We start from the raw sequence: 16,712 nt of genomic DNA, 5'->3' as shown, positions 1-16,712 counted from the left end.
AAGATCATGACCTGAGCTGAAGTCGGGTGCTTAACCAACTGAACCATCCAGATGCCACTGAATGCTTCTTTATTTTTATTATTTTTATTTTTATTTAAAATTTTTAAAAATCATTATTGAGAGAGAGAGAGAGAGAGAGAGAGAGAGCAAAGGAAGGAGAGAATGAATGGGGGAGGGGCAGAGAGAGGGAACACAGAATCTGAAGCAGGCTCCAGGCTCAGAGCTGTCAGCACGGCTGCCTAGGTGGGGCTCAAGCTCACAAACTGTGAGATTGTGACCCGAGCCGAAGTCGGATGCTTAACTGACTGAGCCACCCAGGTGCCCCCATATATATTTCTTTAAATAATGTTCCACTTTTGGTTAACTTGAGCAAGCACCAAAGTTTAATGCCATAATAAATGTCTGATTTATTTTTAGATTCGCTTTTGGCCTTTATTCCAGTAAAGATCTTTCTTAGTCCTTCATGTTTTTTTCTTTTCCTTTTTCCCCTAATCGCTTTCCTCTGGTACAGCTTTTACAATATGATTTGATACTAAATGCTTTTGATGTATCATCTTTGTTCCTTCAAGTCAAACTCAGAAATGATGGTATTTCCAAACAATCAGATTGTTCTATCAATCCCAGGATCTAATCATTGTTTCCATTTCTATTAAGCACCGAAAGAAGAAAACCCACAACCTTCAGAGATAACTTGTTGCAAATTATGAATACTCTCATTTAACCTTACCAATGTTTGTTTTACATAAAGTAACATGCATTGTTCAGTGTATTTCACACTGGTAAGGTATACTTCATTTCTCTTATCTTTGTTTTTATGAGGGACCTTCTGCTAGATTCCAACCTCTTTATGAGTCTTCATTTTTTTCTGCATTGGGAAAAAGGAACCAAGCATCCTCGACTGAGATTCTCTTGTTCTGTCTCTGGTTTGACTGTTCACAAAGAGGGTGCTTAATGTTTGCTCACCACCATTTGGTAACTTTTGGTTTTAGAATTTTTTTCCTTTCTGTCTGTGACTAAGTAAGTAAGTTTAATATTGTGATAGGACAAAGACCTTCTTGGCTTCATACTCTAATTTTCACACTCTAATTTTGTCCTAATAAACCTAACATTTTGAAGGCAGCTCGGTAGCTCAGTTGGCTGAGTGTCCTATTGATTTCAGCTCAGGTCATGATCTTGCACTTCTTGAGTTCGAGCCCAGCATTGGGCTCTGTGCTAACAGGACTGGAGCCTGCTTTGGATTCTCTGTCTCCCTCTAGCTCTGCCCCTCCCCTAATTATGATTTCTCCCTCTCTCTCACAAATAAATAAACATTAAAAAATAATATTTTGAACTGATTTTTTGCCTATTTCTCAGCTAGTTCTAAACATGACGGATGAGGGGCACCTGAGTGGCTCAGTTGGTTAAGCTTCTGGCTTCAGCTCAGGTCATGATCTCACCATTTGTGAGTTCGAGCCCCGTGTTGAGCTCTGTGCTGACAGCTGGGAGCCTGGAGCCTATTTCAGATTCTGTGTCTCCCTCTTTCTCTGACCCTCCACTGCTCATGCTGTCTCTCTCTGTCTCTCAAAAAATAAATAAAAACCATTAAAAAAAACCAGGATGGATGAATAAATCATGATGTAGCATCCCCCACTACATGTCATCATTAGAAGTAATTCAAAACATGTAATAAATGGTGTTTCTGTAATAAATCACTCCTATGCCAGAATGGTAGCACACCTTTTAAGGTTAATTATATTTATTTCTATGACTGGTTCATTTATTCATGATTTATCTCATTTTGGTAAATGATTCTTTTGTGAGAAAATTTGAAGCTATGAACCAAAGTGGTATTTTGCGTATTGATGGTATTTTATCTCCAAATTATAACTATTTATCATCACCAACTTTATGAAAATACATATTCTACCAAAAATATCTTCAAAAAAAGATTTTAATAAGTTAGGGCATAAAATGTATCATATATAGTAAAAGAAGTTTGTGAGACAGGATCTCTCTATTCTCTTTCTTATAGGATTAGTCTCCTATGGCTGCTGTAAAAAAAAATCACCACAGAGTGGCTTAAGCTAACACGACCTGATTATTTAACAGTGCCAATGGTCAGAAGTCCAAGATGGGATTTGCTGGGCCAAAGTCAAGGTGTAGGTAGTACTGTGTTCCTTCTGGGGTCTCTAGGGGAAAATCCATTTGTTTGTCTTCTCAACTTGCCACGGGCCACCTGCATCCGTCTGTGCCTGGCCTCTTCTTCAGCCTTCAAAATGAACAATGGCCAGTTGAGTCTGTTTCAGATGACATCCCTTTGATTTTGCTTTTTTTTGCCTGATTTTTTCACTTACAAGGAGCCACATGATCACACTGGGCTTATTCAGATAATCCAGGCAGACTTCCATTTGAAAATCCTTAATTAGGGGCAAGAGGCTGGCTCAGTCAGTTAAGTGTCCCACTTAGGCTCTGGTCATGATCTCTTGGGTTGTGAGTTTGAGCCCCACATTGGGCTCTGTGCTGACAGCACACAGTCTGGAGACTTTTAAATTTTGTGTCTCCCTTTCTCTCTGCCCCTCCCCCGCTCATGCTCTGTCTCTCTCTTCCTCAAAAACAAATAAACATAAACTAAATAAAAAAGAAAGAACATCCTTTATCACATCTGCAAATGTTTTTGTTGTGGTTTGTAGTTTGCTTTTTTTGGTCAAATAAAAAAACTTATTCATAGGTTTTGGGCATCAAGATGTAGACAAATTATGGGGAAGTGCACTTTCCTGCCTACAACAATTATAACACATACTATTAAATTTCTTCTACTTGAAACCCATTGTTCCTTACCTATCCCCCATTACGGAGGCCAGAAAAGCTAAACACTGCCTTGCTGACCTTCAACCATTGAAATGGAAGTGTGATCCACTTCTGGTCTATACAAGGCACATGAGAAGTGGCTTTGAGAAAGATTATATTTTTCTAATAAGAAAGAGGAATATAAAGCAAGAGTCCACCTTGAATTGGCTCCTACATCCTGCCTTTGACTCTCTCGGAGAGCAGGACACTTGCAGGGATGTAGGAATTGCAGCTTGAGTCTGAATTGATACCAGCAACGCTATACCTCTGTACCTGCTATTGTTGTAAACAGATAAAAACTGATATTTTTCTCCAGCATGGTCAGTTTTTGCTGTTATTTTCAGTTTAAGTATTTTCAAAATTAATTTTTACTCTTCTAGTATGCACAGTGATTTTTCACAATGGAAAGTATTAGCAGACTAGAAAGGTAAGAATATTTGATTCCAATATAGTTGTTAATGTACAACATTAATTTGACTTAACCCTACAGAAAAGAGACACATGTTGGGAAATGCTGTATCGGATTTAGACAAGGAGATTGAGAATTTACCTTGTTAGACCATTTGTGACATATTCAAAATTGTAACCTTCATTTTTCTAAATTGTAAGTTAAGAATTCAATGAGCAAATCCATCATCATAGAATTGTTGTAGAGCTCATCAGTGTCACTCAAAGTTAAACATATTTTAAATCATTGCAATTTTTCAACACCTTTAAACACTGATGTATTTTGTTGATTGGGTTAATAGATTTTTCTTTTGTTTCATTTTTTGGCAATATATTACCTACTTTGAAGCCTGTGATGAACACAGGCCATTTTAATTAGAAGCATAAATAATAAATAAGTAAATAAATAAGGCAAAGTGCACTTTCATATACAAAGAAATTGGCAAATTTAGACATTGTGTGGTTTTAAATCCAATACCAAATACTTTAATATTCATCACAATACGACTAAAAGGCTTCTGGGTACTCCATTAATGAGTTAAATGGAGTTAATATCCAGTTAAATGACCCTGTGTGTCTTTTGAAACTGTTGTTAAAGCCCGTAACAGCTTCTGACTCAGTCTGATGAAATGCTTGCCCTTGGGACTGTCCTCAGTGGGCCCCCTCTCAGAACACAGCCATCTTGTTACGATAGCCCAAACCTCACAGCTGCAATGTCATGTAGACACAGATGAGCTGAATGCAGAAACCTGACGTGTGACTAGGAGAAGCCAAGATTGAAACGGATTCACTAGCTTCAAATTTTCCTTCCCTACATGTCTACATTCTCCTAGTAGAAGTCCCAGACATCATGGAATCCAGACAAAGCATTCCCATTATAACCTTTTGGAAATCCTCTTAGAATGTGTGAACATATTTAAATGGTTCCTGTTGTGCGCCATTAAGTTGTGGGCTGTTTTTCTATGTGGCAATATATAACTGAATCATATATAATACATAATGTTAAATACAGATGTCTTTATAAGCGTGAAATTTTAAATCCTGGCCTTTTAAATTTTGAAATAAATTATTTTAGTTTAAAAAGGTAGTGCGATTACCAAAACATAAAATTGTCTTGATTTCTTCCTATTACTCAACACATCTGTGTTTTCAATGTTGTTTATAGGGTAATTCAGATTTTCTTTTTCAAATATGCATGGTGCTTCATTCTTCTTTGCATTCCCATTGTCTAGCATGCTGATATGCACAAAAACAGATCCCAAAGATGTGTTTGGTTGTGCCAGAAGATACTTGCATGTAATATAGTGGTAATAATTTACCAGTAGGGACTTAAGATAATCAAGTAACTAAATGGATGTATTCTTGCTTGTAAGAAACAGTAATAAATAACACAATAAAACATAATAAGAAAACCAAAAGCCTGAACATAATTGTATACCCTAATCTAGCCACTAAATATATATGGGGCTTGTGGGGTGCCTGGATGCTCAGGTGGTTAAGTAACTGAATTTGGCTCAAGTTCATGAGTTCAAGCCCCACATTGGGCTCTGCTCTATGAGCATGGAGCCTGCTTGGGATTCTTGCTCTCTCCAAGCTCTCTGTTTCTCCATCTCACTCTTTCTCTCTCTCAAAATAAATAAGTTTAGAAAATAATAAAATAAATATGTATGGGACTTCTAAGCCATATTCAGAAGACCACGTCCACACATACACTCACTCTCTATTACGGTAAAGAGTTAGTCTGTCCTGAGTGACAACATCCTTTATTCCATATTTTACATTAAGCTGTCCTGTTGAAGGAAATCAGAAATGACCTGGTTAAATAATTAGACCTGTGGATCACTGGCCAAATTTTCAAATGAAATCCATAGTTTGGGCATGAACATAAAGCATTTACAAGAAGTCTGAAAAGAAGATTTCTTCTTTGAAATCTCAGAATCATAGAAATCTCAGATGAGATCTAATTGTGTATGTGTGATCTTCTACAGAATTCTATTTAAGGAAAGCCCCATAAATATATTTTATCCTTACCCACAAACTGGATTTTATTTCAAATGTGGCCAGTGACCCAGATGTCTCATTATTGAACCTAGGCAGCTTCTGTTTTCCTTCAACAGGACAGCTTAGTGTAACACAAAGAGCAAATGAATTACAGGGTCACTCTGAAGATAGGTCACCTCTCCATCTTACTGGCAGTAAAATGATTACTTGCTCAGTCAATGAAGAACAGCAGCTGATCAAGACCAAGCGTCAGGGAGAGTTTTCAGACTCATTCCAGCTGGCAAAATGAAAATCTATATTGGGACCCCCGGGACACGAAGAGAGAACAAAATTGCTTTGAGCCACTGTGGTGCTTGATAAATGACACACTAAGAGAAAAACATTAGTCTCCTTACCCACCTGCCCAAGTCTAGCTAAATTCAAAGGAAATATGCACCTCTCTGGTATGCAATCAAGTACTTAATTTATTCCCTTTCACCAGCACAAATACTCCTGTGTTCATAATTCATTGTGCACATTCAAAGGGATAAAATCATGTGATTTGACAATGTTAAGTATGGATAACTTTTCAAAAAAATTACATGTTGAACAAGAACATAACATGAAGAAAATGTGTTAATGTAATTAATTTTTAAAGGGCAATTTGGATATAAAGTAAATACCTTTGAGGTTACAAAAACGCAATAGAGGGATACTTTATCTTCCAGACTTTTCAGAGGTATGAGAGTCAAGAAGAAATAATCAGAAAAATGCCCAAGGTTGAATTCAATGAAGTTTTTTTTTTCTTGTGTGTGTGTGTAATATATGCAGTATGTGCAATTAATCATTTAATGCCATTGTTAAATAAATCTAACTCAGCCAGGAACCATAAAATCAATCTAAGTTTTGGTCTAATTTAACTCTTTTAGGAACTAAATCTACTTTGATTAAAGCAATGGGTCTCTTTATTATTTTTCACATTAAAAATGCTCTCATCTAATATTAATATAAAACAATATAAAATTATTCACCTGCATGTAAGCTTAAACAAAGAAGGAGCAAGTGCTCCTGGGTGGCTCAGTCAGTTAAGCATCAGATTTCAGCTCAGGTCAGGGTCTCCTGGTTCTCAGGCTCAGACCCCACTTTGGGTTCTCTGCTCTCAGCATGGAGCTCACTTCGGATCCTGTCTCCCCTCTCTCTGCCCCTCACCTGCTTGCACTCTCCCTCAATCTCAAAAATAAATAAACATTTAAAAATAAAATAAAAAAGAAGTGATAGAGGAGTACTATTTTATTTCTCTATTGACCACTCCCATTATCTAACTTTTAGAAGAAATAGTTAGTGATTATATAAAGAAAACACGGTTGCTAGAGTTTAAAACTTTTTCACATAAAGAACATTAGATACTTTACAAAGGTCCTCTATATGTTTTTATTGTTTAAAATTTTTTATGTTTTATTTTATATTTGAGAGCAAGAGAGAGAGACAGTGACAGAGACAGAGACAGAGACAGAGTGTGAGCAGGGGAGGGGCAAAGAGAGAGGGAATCCAAAGCAGGCTTCAGACTCCAAGCTGTCCGCACAGAGCCCAACACAGAGCTGGAACTCTAAAACCATGAGATCATGACCTGAGCCACCAAGGCACACCTGTTTTTATTGTTTTTTTTAATGTTTTTTATTTATTTTTGAGAGACAGAGAGAGAGAGTGCAAGCAGGGAAGGGTCAGAGAGAGATGAAGATACAGAATCTGAAGCAGGCTCCAGGCTCTGAGCTAGCTGTAAGCCCAGAGCCCAATGCGGGGCTCAAACCCATGAACCATGAGATCTTGACCTGAGCTGAAGCCGGACACTTAACCGACTGAGCCACCCAGGAGCCCCTGTTTTTATTGTTTTAGAGCCAGAAAACATTTTTCATGAATACTGATGAAATGCAGCATCAGGAGAATGAAGATAATTTCTCTAAAATAAGTAGTAATCCCATGTGCCTCCTGTATTCCTCCTCGCCAGAGTCCAGCTCCAGCAGGTCCAGGGTTTCCTGAAGGATGGACGGTGTCAGCTGAGAGAGTGAGAGAGCCTTGAGTTTCATTCTGATCACCAGGCAGGCATCTCTGCTCTGTCTGATTCTCTAGCTTTATTTATGGTGAAAGGCACAAGGAGTAGAAAGAGCAGTAAATGATTATCTCATTATCTCAGATAATTTTTACAATTTTCCAGAACATGGATTCTGCCAAAGTTACAATTCTAGTAGTAATGATTGTAATAAAAAATATAGCTACAGGCCCTGATGCTATTATATGGGAAGGCCAGATTTTTTTTTATTTTTTTATTATTATTATTTTTTTTTACAAAACCTCAGGGATGGCCCTAAGGAAGCGACCTTTAAACAAGAGGCAAACAGCATTGTTTAGTAAAGGTCGGTTTTTTATGAGTAAGGGTCATTAGGCTGTTTATAACTTTAAGAGAAGGTTCCCAGAAAAACAGGATCCCCAGGAGATATAATTCCTGCTCTCACAGTCTCAAAGACAATTGATACATTTTATTGCAGTAGTGACTTTTGCAATGGCGTCCAGGCCTAGAAAGTAGTCAGTTATCAGTTAATTGCTCAGCTAGGAGGAAAATTAGATGTTGCTTGCCTGTGTCACATTAGGGTGTATCTAGTTTACTCATCTTTTCCCAGACCAGGAGCAATCACGCCTCAGGGACAGGACAGGGGGACAGGCTGCTCCTGACACTAATCAGCAAAGCACTCTGAGGTTTGGTACCCAAGCAGAAATGAAAGTTCCAAGAGGGTAGATTTTGGGAGCTGTCTCGGGGCAAGAGAGTATGACAATTTGCCATACCCTCACCTGGAATTTTCACTCAACTGGTGAGTTCAGATAGCTACCAATACCTCCTTTTTGAAGAAGACTGTTTATAGCAGTTAGGCCTTTCTTAACTTCAAATAGTGTCTGAAGGGACAGGAGATGAGCAAATGTTTCTCTGTATTTATTACTTTATTTTTAAATTCACTTTATTTTCTATATATTTACCTCATCCACTATTTACTCACAGATCAACAGGAGCTATACTCAAGAAGTTATACTTAAGGTATGACAAACTTGCTCACACTTGTACTTGGTTGAGAAGATGAGATTCTAGACTTTAAACTCCTGTCATCACGAGACATGCTAGCACTTTGAGAATGGGTGAGGGGGCTTTGTGTGTGGGAAGAACGTAAAGCATTTGGAGCAGGTGGAGGATAATAGCAGACACCTTTCACCTCCCCAAATCCCCAGCTTCTGGTATTCACACCCTGGCCTGCTGTCACTTTGGCAATAGTCTCAGGAGAGACCAAAACCACAATTTCCAAATGAGTCATTCCAGGATCCCTGACTCTTAATGATTATGTGACATAATAAATATTTGTTAGTTTAAGCCTTTGTATTTCAGAGTAATTTATCATAAAGCAACAATTAAGCAACGTTGTTTTCCAATTCCATCCTGTCTTCCAGATAAAGTTTGGCTTGACTCTGATGTCCACCTATGTCTGTAGTCACAGATAGAGAAGAGTTTAGTGAGAATAATACAATTCTAGAAATATAAAATCCTCCAAATTGTGAAGTACAGTGATATGTGACCCCTCACTTTTCCAAAATTGCATTCCTTGAGGGAAAATAAAGTTTCAGGAGGAAATTAAAAATTTCTTTAAATGAAAACATTTTCTTTTTTCTAAAGAAAAACAAAATAAAACAAAGAATGAAAACTCTCCTTGGTCTCAGATGTATTAAAGTTACAAAAAAGAGAAAGAAAACCATTTATTCTTACATTTCTAATTCTACCCTGGACCAGATAAATTTCATTCATTCCCCTGCAGTCTCATATATTCCAAATTAAATCTCTCATGTGTCATATTTTTTCTCATATTATTGGACCGTTCGTAGGATAAAAAACAATTCGATAGACAAGACTTACAGGCATAACGTTTAGAAAGAACAAACATGGGGCACCTGGGTGGCTCAGTCGGTTAAGCGTCCAGCTTCGGCTCAGGTCATGATCTCATGGTTCCTGGGTTCGAGCCCCACGTCAGGCTCTGTGCTGATGGCTAGCTCAGAGCCTGGAGCCTGCTTCGGATTCTGTGTCTCCCTCTCTCTCTGACCCTCCCCTCTGCTCTCACTGACTCTGTCTCTCAAAAATAAATAAAAACCATAAAAAATTTTTTAAAAAGAAAGAACAAACAAATCCCAAAACCAGCATAGTAGCTTAAAACCAAAGCAATATTGCCCTTAATCAGTTATCATTTCACAAGATAAAGCAGGATCCCTGGAACATTATACATGTTATAACCCAGATCCACATTGCTTTTGCTCAACTTTCACTAGAACTTTTAAATAATATAATTTAAGGAAACAATAGACTAGTAGAAGTAAACCTACTATAGCAAAAAAATCAAGAGGAAGGCACTTTGTTTTAACTTTGTGAGGAGGCAGATCAATCTGGTTTTGTTTTTTGTTTTGTTTTTGTTTTTGACTGATGCTTTTAAGATTCCGTGGGTAAGAATCTTTTATAAAATGAATAGGAGGGCCTTTTTTTTTTCAAAAAATTAGGGTAACTCTATTTCTTGTAACCAACCCAAATTTCAGTCAATTAATGTCATAGGGCTTATATTTCATCAGAGTAGAGTCCAACGTGGTGTCTTCCAGTTCACAGATGACTCTTCTGCCCATAGTGATTTAGGAACCAAGGCCTCTTCCTTATATCTTGTAGCTCCATCACCCCAGGGGGACCTCAGGGTCACAAGCAAAAAAGAAAATATGATGATGTAGAGGGAGAATTCATTATTTACCTGTCTTGGCATCAAGAAGTGTACTTCATTTGTACTCACATGACCCCTTCTAGATGCTCTTCTACTTCAGCTGGGCAACTTTTGGTCAATGACAGTGTCTATTGCGGAAACACTAATGTTAATGAATATTGGCCCATCTCAGCTTCTCCATGCTTCTTGTATTATAGTAGTGATGGCATTTGTTGAACGCTTACATTGTTCTTATATTACAGATATTAACTAAATTAATCTTCAGAACAAACTTATGAGTTCAGTATTAGTTTGCCCCATATTATATGTATGAATGCCCTAAGGCATTGGGAAATTAGCTTTCCCAAGGCACCTTTTTAAAGATGAATAAGCTGGGAGTCAAATCTTGCAGCCTTGTTCCAACAACAACAACACCTTCTCTTGATGTCTATTATATATAAATAAAACTTGGTGTCTAGTTCTCTTTATACCATTACCTTTAGAGATATCCAAGGATGAATTAAGACTGGGCTGCCTAGGGGTGCCTTGATGGCTCAGTTGCTTAAGTCTCTGACTTTGGCTCAGGTTATGATCTCACAGTCCATGGGTTTGAGCCCCATGTTAGACTCTGTGCTGACGGTTCAGAACCTGAAGCCTGCTTCAGATTCTCTCTCTCTCTCTCTCTCTCTCTCTTTCTCTCTCTCTCTCTTTGCCCCTTCCCTACTCGCTCTCTGTCTCTGTCTCTCAAAATAAAATAAAGACATTAAAAAAAAAGACTGAGCTGCCTAAGGACATTCTCTCTTCTCACATTTGCAGACAACATGCTCTATATTTGTAATGATGAACTCTCTAAGCCAAGTTCAAGTTCATAGACACACAATACCATTTTTGACCTACTCATCATAATTTTCTACATCCCTTGCTAATTACAGGGCCCTTTTGGATTTATTTAGCTATGGTGACTATTTGTGACTAATCCCCTCCCCCCACCCCCCACCCCTGGTGGGAGAGTTTCTCTTAATTTCTGAACGTGAACAGCTCTTAATTTTGCTTCCAAATTCAAAGACTTTGGGACTCTACTAAGGACAAAAAAGCCATAACTTTGAATCTCTTCATCCTTCACCAATCCCCAGTCTTTCAGTGGTTTCAGAAATTAATGCTTTTCTTCTCAGTGAATCCAAGACTAGGTTAATATTTTGAATTTGTCAGATTTTTGCCTACTTATTTATTGTGTCCATGAGAATTGTTAAGTGTCATAAATGTTTACATTGCTTCTTTTCTGCTGCATATAAACACAGGTCTATGGTTTTCATTAATATTGAGTTTTCCTCTCTTTTTTTCACTTTCTTTTATTCTCTATCACATTTTATCTTGGGTATTTTTCCCCAAATTCACTTTGTATGCTTACAGTTTAGACACAACAAGTCAATTGGATCTACTTTTTAAAAATACATTGTTCTAGCAAATTGTGCCCATTTGCAAAGTGTGTATAGGATGAATTGACCATAGAGGGATTATTTTTAAACATCAGAAATCTTTTCAAAATGCAAACCTGATCACGTGAATCTCAAATTCCCCTTGTCTTTAATAATTTTTACACAGGTTTAAAATCCACATGATTAGTTCTCTGTCTACTTCACCAACAACAAGCTCTCACTGAGGAGTAATATATAGGGAAATGTCAAAATCAAGTGAGAAGACAAACAAACAAAAATGCTACAGAAATTGTAAGCTTCTGATATCTGTAACTAGAAAAATATTAAGTGCGACCCGTTTTCTGAGATAATGGGGATGAGATCTTTAGTGTATCTTCTTAAGGGAGTTCCAAATTAACTCATACCACCCTCAGACCATATGAAATCAAACTAGATAGTAATAACAGAAAGATAGGTAGAAAGTTGAAAAATATTTGAAACTTAGAAAATGTACTGAAAATATAGCTTTATAAAATGTAAGGGGATGCAGCAAGAACAGAGCTTCACAAAGATTTATGCTATTAAAATGCATACATTAGAAAATTAATGTAAAGTATATAATCAATAAACTACGCTTCCACAGTCAGCAACTAGAGAAGGAAAAATAATTTAAACCTCAAGCAAGAAGGGAAAAAAGAAACTAAAATAGAAACCAATGAAATTAAAAACAGGAAAAACAAGAGAAAATTAATGCAACCAGAGGCTGGTTCTCAAAACTCAAAAGATCAAAATTCAATTGTATTTCTCTCTATTTAAAGATGTCAGGAATCTCCAAACTGATCCATAGGATCAATGTAATCCCAGCATCATTTTTTCTTAATTGAAATGCTTTTATATTTATACAAAAGACCAGGGCTTAGCACACCCTTCTGAAAAACCAAAGTGAGAACATATTACAGGATACTATGCTAAGTGAGACAGTGAGATTTTATACAAATATGAAAACAGTGACCAATGAAACATAATAAAGAGTTCAGAAATAAACCAGGCACCTAGAATTCATAGACTTATGATAGAGCTGCCTTAAGGAGAGGCGGAAAAGAATAGTATTTTTAAAAGAATATATTTTTAAAAAATGCAATGTGTAGAATAAACAGAAATGGACACTAGAAATTGTTAAACAGGTTAAAAGAATATCTGCATGTGAATTAAGGAGCATCCTTTTAGATCAATTTGGAGATGCTGGTAAGCCATACCAGGTACCTATTAACATTTTGTCCACTTTATTTTCTTCGTAAACTGGCCTTTACTCATATAAATCAAATCAACTTTGGTCTGTTGGTTTTCAGTCTGAAAAAAACTCAGGTTTCTAAAACTGACCTTCAACAATATACAGAAAATCATTTCAAATCTGGAAAACTTTCATTAAAGGCATGAATTTTGAAAGTGCTACATTGTCTATGGGACATTTCTAGCATCTTTTGGGTTATATAATAAATAAGTCACAATGGCTCTTCTGTTTTGTTGTTTTGTTTTGCCTTTTTAAGTAACCCTTCAAATGAATTGGGTATCATTGTAATAGCAATTTCCTGGCTAAGAAGAAGAAGGTGAAGCAAATGGCTAAAGGCTGTGTCTTAAACTAGCAAATAAAATAGTCCGGCAGCTGCCTAAATTATTTTCAAGCATTTTGTCACATCTCTATGTAAAAAATGGTTATGGTTCCAAGGGTTTTCTGCAGGTAGAATCATTTATCAAACTGTAACAAAACTTTTTCAATTTTTATTAGGAAAGTTATGAAGCTGAACTCCCGAAGTCACTTGCACTGTATGGCGGTTAAAAAATACCCAGTGAGAGTGAATGCTTTCATATCTCCGTACAAGTGTAAGCATACGTGTATGCTCACAGATGCATTTTAAGCACCATTAATGCCGATAAAGGATGGCACTGCAGTCATTTTTCATGAGTGGTGGTTTCACCGATGCAGTCTCTATGAACAACCCTCCTCGGCTCTAACTGTTCATGCGCCTTGCAGAAATAGCTCAGTATGTTTATTCATCATTTGAAAGATGGGTGGTAAAACCTCCACTCTTTTTTCTCTTGTGGAACTAGTGTATTTTCATGCACTGTGCTTCTTAAGCTCATTAATAGCAATGATGTTGTATGGTTGTCTCCAATTCTTTCCATGGGTCATTGCCCACATCATAGGAAGCAATAAAAGGCAGGAGGTAGAATATGGGAAAGGAGGGGACCCCCGGTGGGTTGGGGTGTTTGAGGTGACGGGCCAACCACTTTGCATTATCATTAAGAAGCCAAGATGAAAGGGAAGATGAAAGATGAATAAGATGGAAGAATAGAATAGATCTCTCTTTCTCTCTCCCTCTGTCTTTCTCTCTCTCTCAGTTTAGACAACTGTGTAGCTATCACGATTTCTGTGGCAGAGCAATCACTGCAGGTGGGACATTACTTTCCGCACTCCAGACTAGATCGCTGCAATATGCTCTATTTGGAGTTCCCTTGGAAGACCTCCCAGAAGCCTCAGATAATGCAGAGTGCAGCTGCTGGAGATCGTTAGCATAAATAGATTTGGCTTAGCTGGAAGCTTGAGGCTTGGAACCAAAAATATATATCTGAGCTCAAATGTTAGCTCAGAAGCTGGGAAATTAAAAATAAAGAAAATAATAAAAAATTAAAACATTCAGATTGTACATCTGACAGATAAAAGACTTAGGGACCATTCACTTTGTTTTACTCCTAAAATGAAAAGTAGAATTCTTGGGTAAAGGAGGAAATTGTATGCAAAGTTTTCAGTTGGATGATCATGAGCTTTTCTGTCATGTTTCAGTGTGTGTGTGTGTGTGTGTGTGTGCACGTGTGTGTGGGGGGGTTAAGAGTTATGTAAAATATGTGTAGAAATTGACAAATAATACTAATTCAATATCATTCTAATTAGAAAGAGAATAAGCAGTGTTCTTACTTAAATCATACTAAAATCAGTAACACTTAAGTTTTTAAAAACAATTCACTGAAGAATATTCCTTAAAATGTTAGGTTTTTTTAAAGGAGTTCCTATTAAATCAATTAGTTTTATAGTAAAAATAATATTTAAAAAAATTAAGTCTTTAAAAGATCTTTAGTGCCATTCCTTACATTAAATTGATAAAAACAAATATTATTTAAATATTATTCAGTGCTAAGTATGTATCATTAAGATAACTAATGGTAGGAATTTAAAAGCACAGACAAAACAAAGTACAAGAGTATTTCCTGGTAGTCTTTTAGAAATTGCTGAGATAAGGAAAAGAAATGTTTTTTTTTTTATTTCATTATAAAATTTGTAAGGCTTGATTTGAAACATCTATAATTATATAACATACAGACCACTGAGGTCTTCAGACTCCCTGCAATTTCTGTACTCAACGTTTTCTGTTGTCTACAGCTGGACACTTATTTTAATTATGATTTGACTTGTCTATCTTCTATTTGACAGTGACTATTTTGTGAGTAAGCATTATTATTTTCCATAAATATGTAAAGGATCACACTTACAATTAAAAATTAAAAAACTGTAAGTCAGCCTCAAAATTGAGGTTCTGTATTTATAAATCTAAGTTGTAGAAAACTAAAAATGTCTCTAGAAACCTGAATTAATTTTATCTGACTAGACATAACTGTGAAAAATATTCCAATCAATCCTATATGGATTATAAATTGAGAAACACAGTAGCAGTGACAAGACTTGCTATAATTTGAAATATTCATGATATTTACATTATCCACCAATATAAAAACAAACAAAAAATTGACTAGAATATTCATTTTTAGGAATTATAAAAAATAACATATTTTGTTTGCATTGAAAGCCTTTTGGGAACTTTAATGATTGTTTTCCTTTCTAGTGTTTCCTCCCCCTGCTTTTTCCAATGTTCTTAAGACCTTCACGTGGTTCTAGTGATCTAATGGCTCACCACCATCAGTAAATATATATATATAAGGACAAAGATACCTCAAAGGTATTATTAATTACTCACTATTTTAACTTTGGCATCTCATTAATTTATGAAAAAATATTTCTATTTGGTTAAACTTATGATTTTTATTTCTACTTTTTTAAATATTAAATTATATCCTAAGCACTTTAACTTACCATCGAAAAGTACAAATATTATTCATATGAAGAATTAAATATTTGAGTTTAATTATGAATAACCTAAAAGTCTTAATTTCATTTTCTTCAAAATTTACTAATATGTTTCAAATTATCTTAAAATGCTCTGGTTAGCAAAGTGGTAAAAAACCTGTACTCTGAAAACTATAAAACGCTGATGAATGAAATTGAAGATGACACAAAGAAATGGGAAAGCAATCCATGCTGATGGATTGGAAGAACAAATACTGTTAAAATATCTATATTACCCAAATCAATCTACATATTTAATACATCTCTATCAAAATACCACCAGCATTTTTTCCAGAGCAAAGCTGGAAGCATCACAATTCTGGACTTTGAGGTATATTGCAAAGCTGTGGTAATCAAAACAGGATTATTCTGCCACAAAAATGACACATGGCTTAATAGAACAGATGAGAAAACCCAGAAATGAACCACAACTATATAGTCAACCTCTCTTTAACAAAGTAGGAAAGAATATCCAATGGAAAAAAGACAGTTTCTTCAACAAATGGTGCTGGGAAAACTGGACACAACATGCAAAAGAATGAAACTAGACCACTTTCTTACACCATACCCAAAAATAAACGGAAAGTACATTAAGTACCTTGATACAGGAAGCTATCAAAATCCTTGAAGAACCCACTAGGAGAGACATCCACCATAGTGACTTCTTACTTGATATTTCTCCTGAGGCAAGGGAAACAAAAGCAAAAGGAAACTAATGGGACTTCATCAAGAAAGAAACCTTCTGCACAGTGAAGGAAATAATCAACAAAATGAAAGAGCAACCTAAGGAATGTCAGAAGATATTTGCAAATGACATAATGGATAAAGCATTGGAATCTAAAATATTTAAAGAACTTATAAAACTCAACACCTTAAAAATGAATGATCCAGTTAAAAGTGGGCAGAAGACATGAATAGCCAGATTTCCAAAGAAGACATACTGATGGCCAACAAACCCATGAAAAGATGCTCAATGCCATTGATCATCTGAGAAATACCAATCAAAACTAGAGTGAGCAAAGTGGTATATGTATACAATCAAATATTATTTAGCCCTAAAAAAGAATGAAATCTTGCCATTTGCAATGACGTGGATGG

The sequence above is a fragment of the Suricata suricatta genome, chromosome 6, assembly GCF_006229205.1.
Source record: "Suricata suricatta isolate VVHF042 chromosome 6, meerkat_22Aug2017_6uvM2_HiC, whole genome shotgun sequence".
Lineage (NCBI taxonomy): Eukaryota > Metazoa > Chordata > Mammalia > Carnivora > Herpestidae > Suricata > Suricata suricatta.
This window is presented reverse-complemented; position numbering follows the sequence as displayed.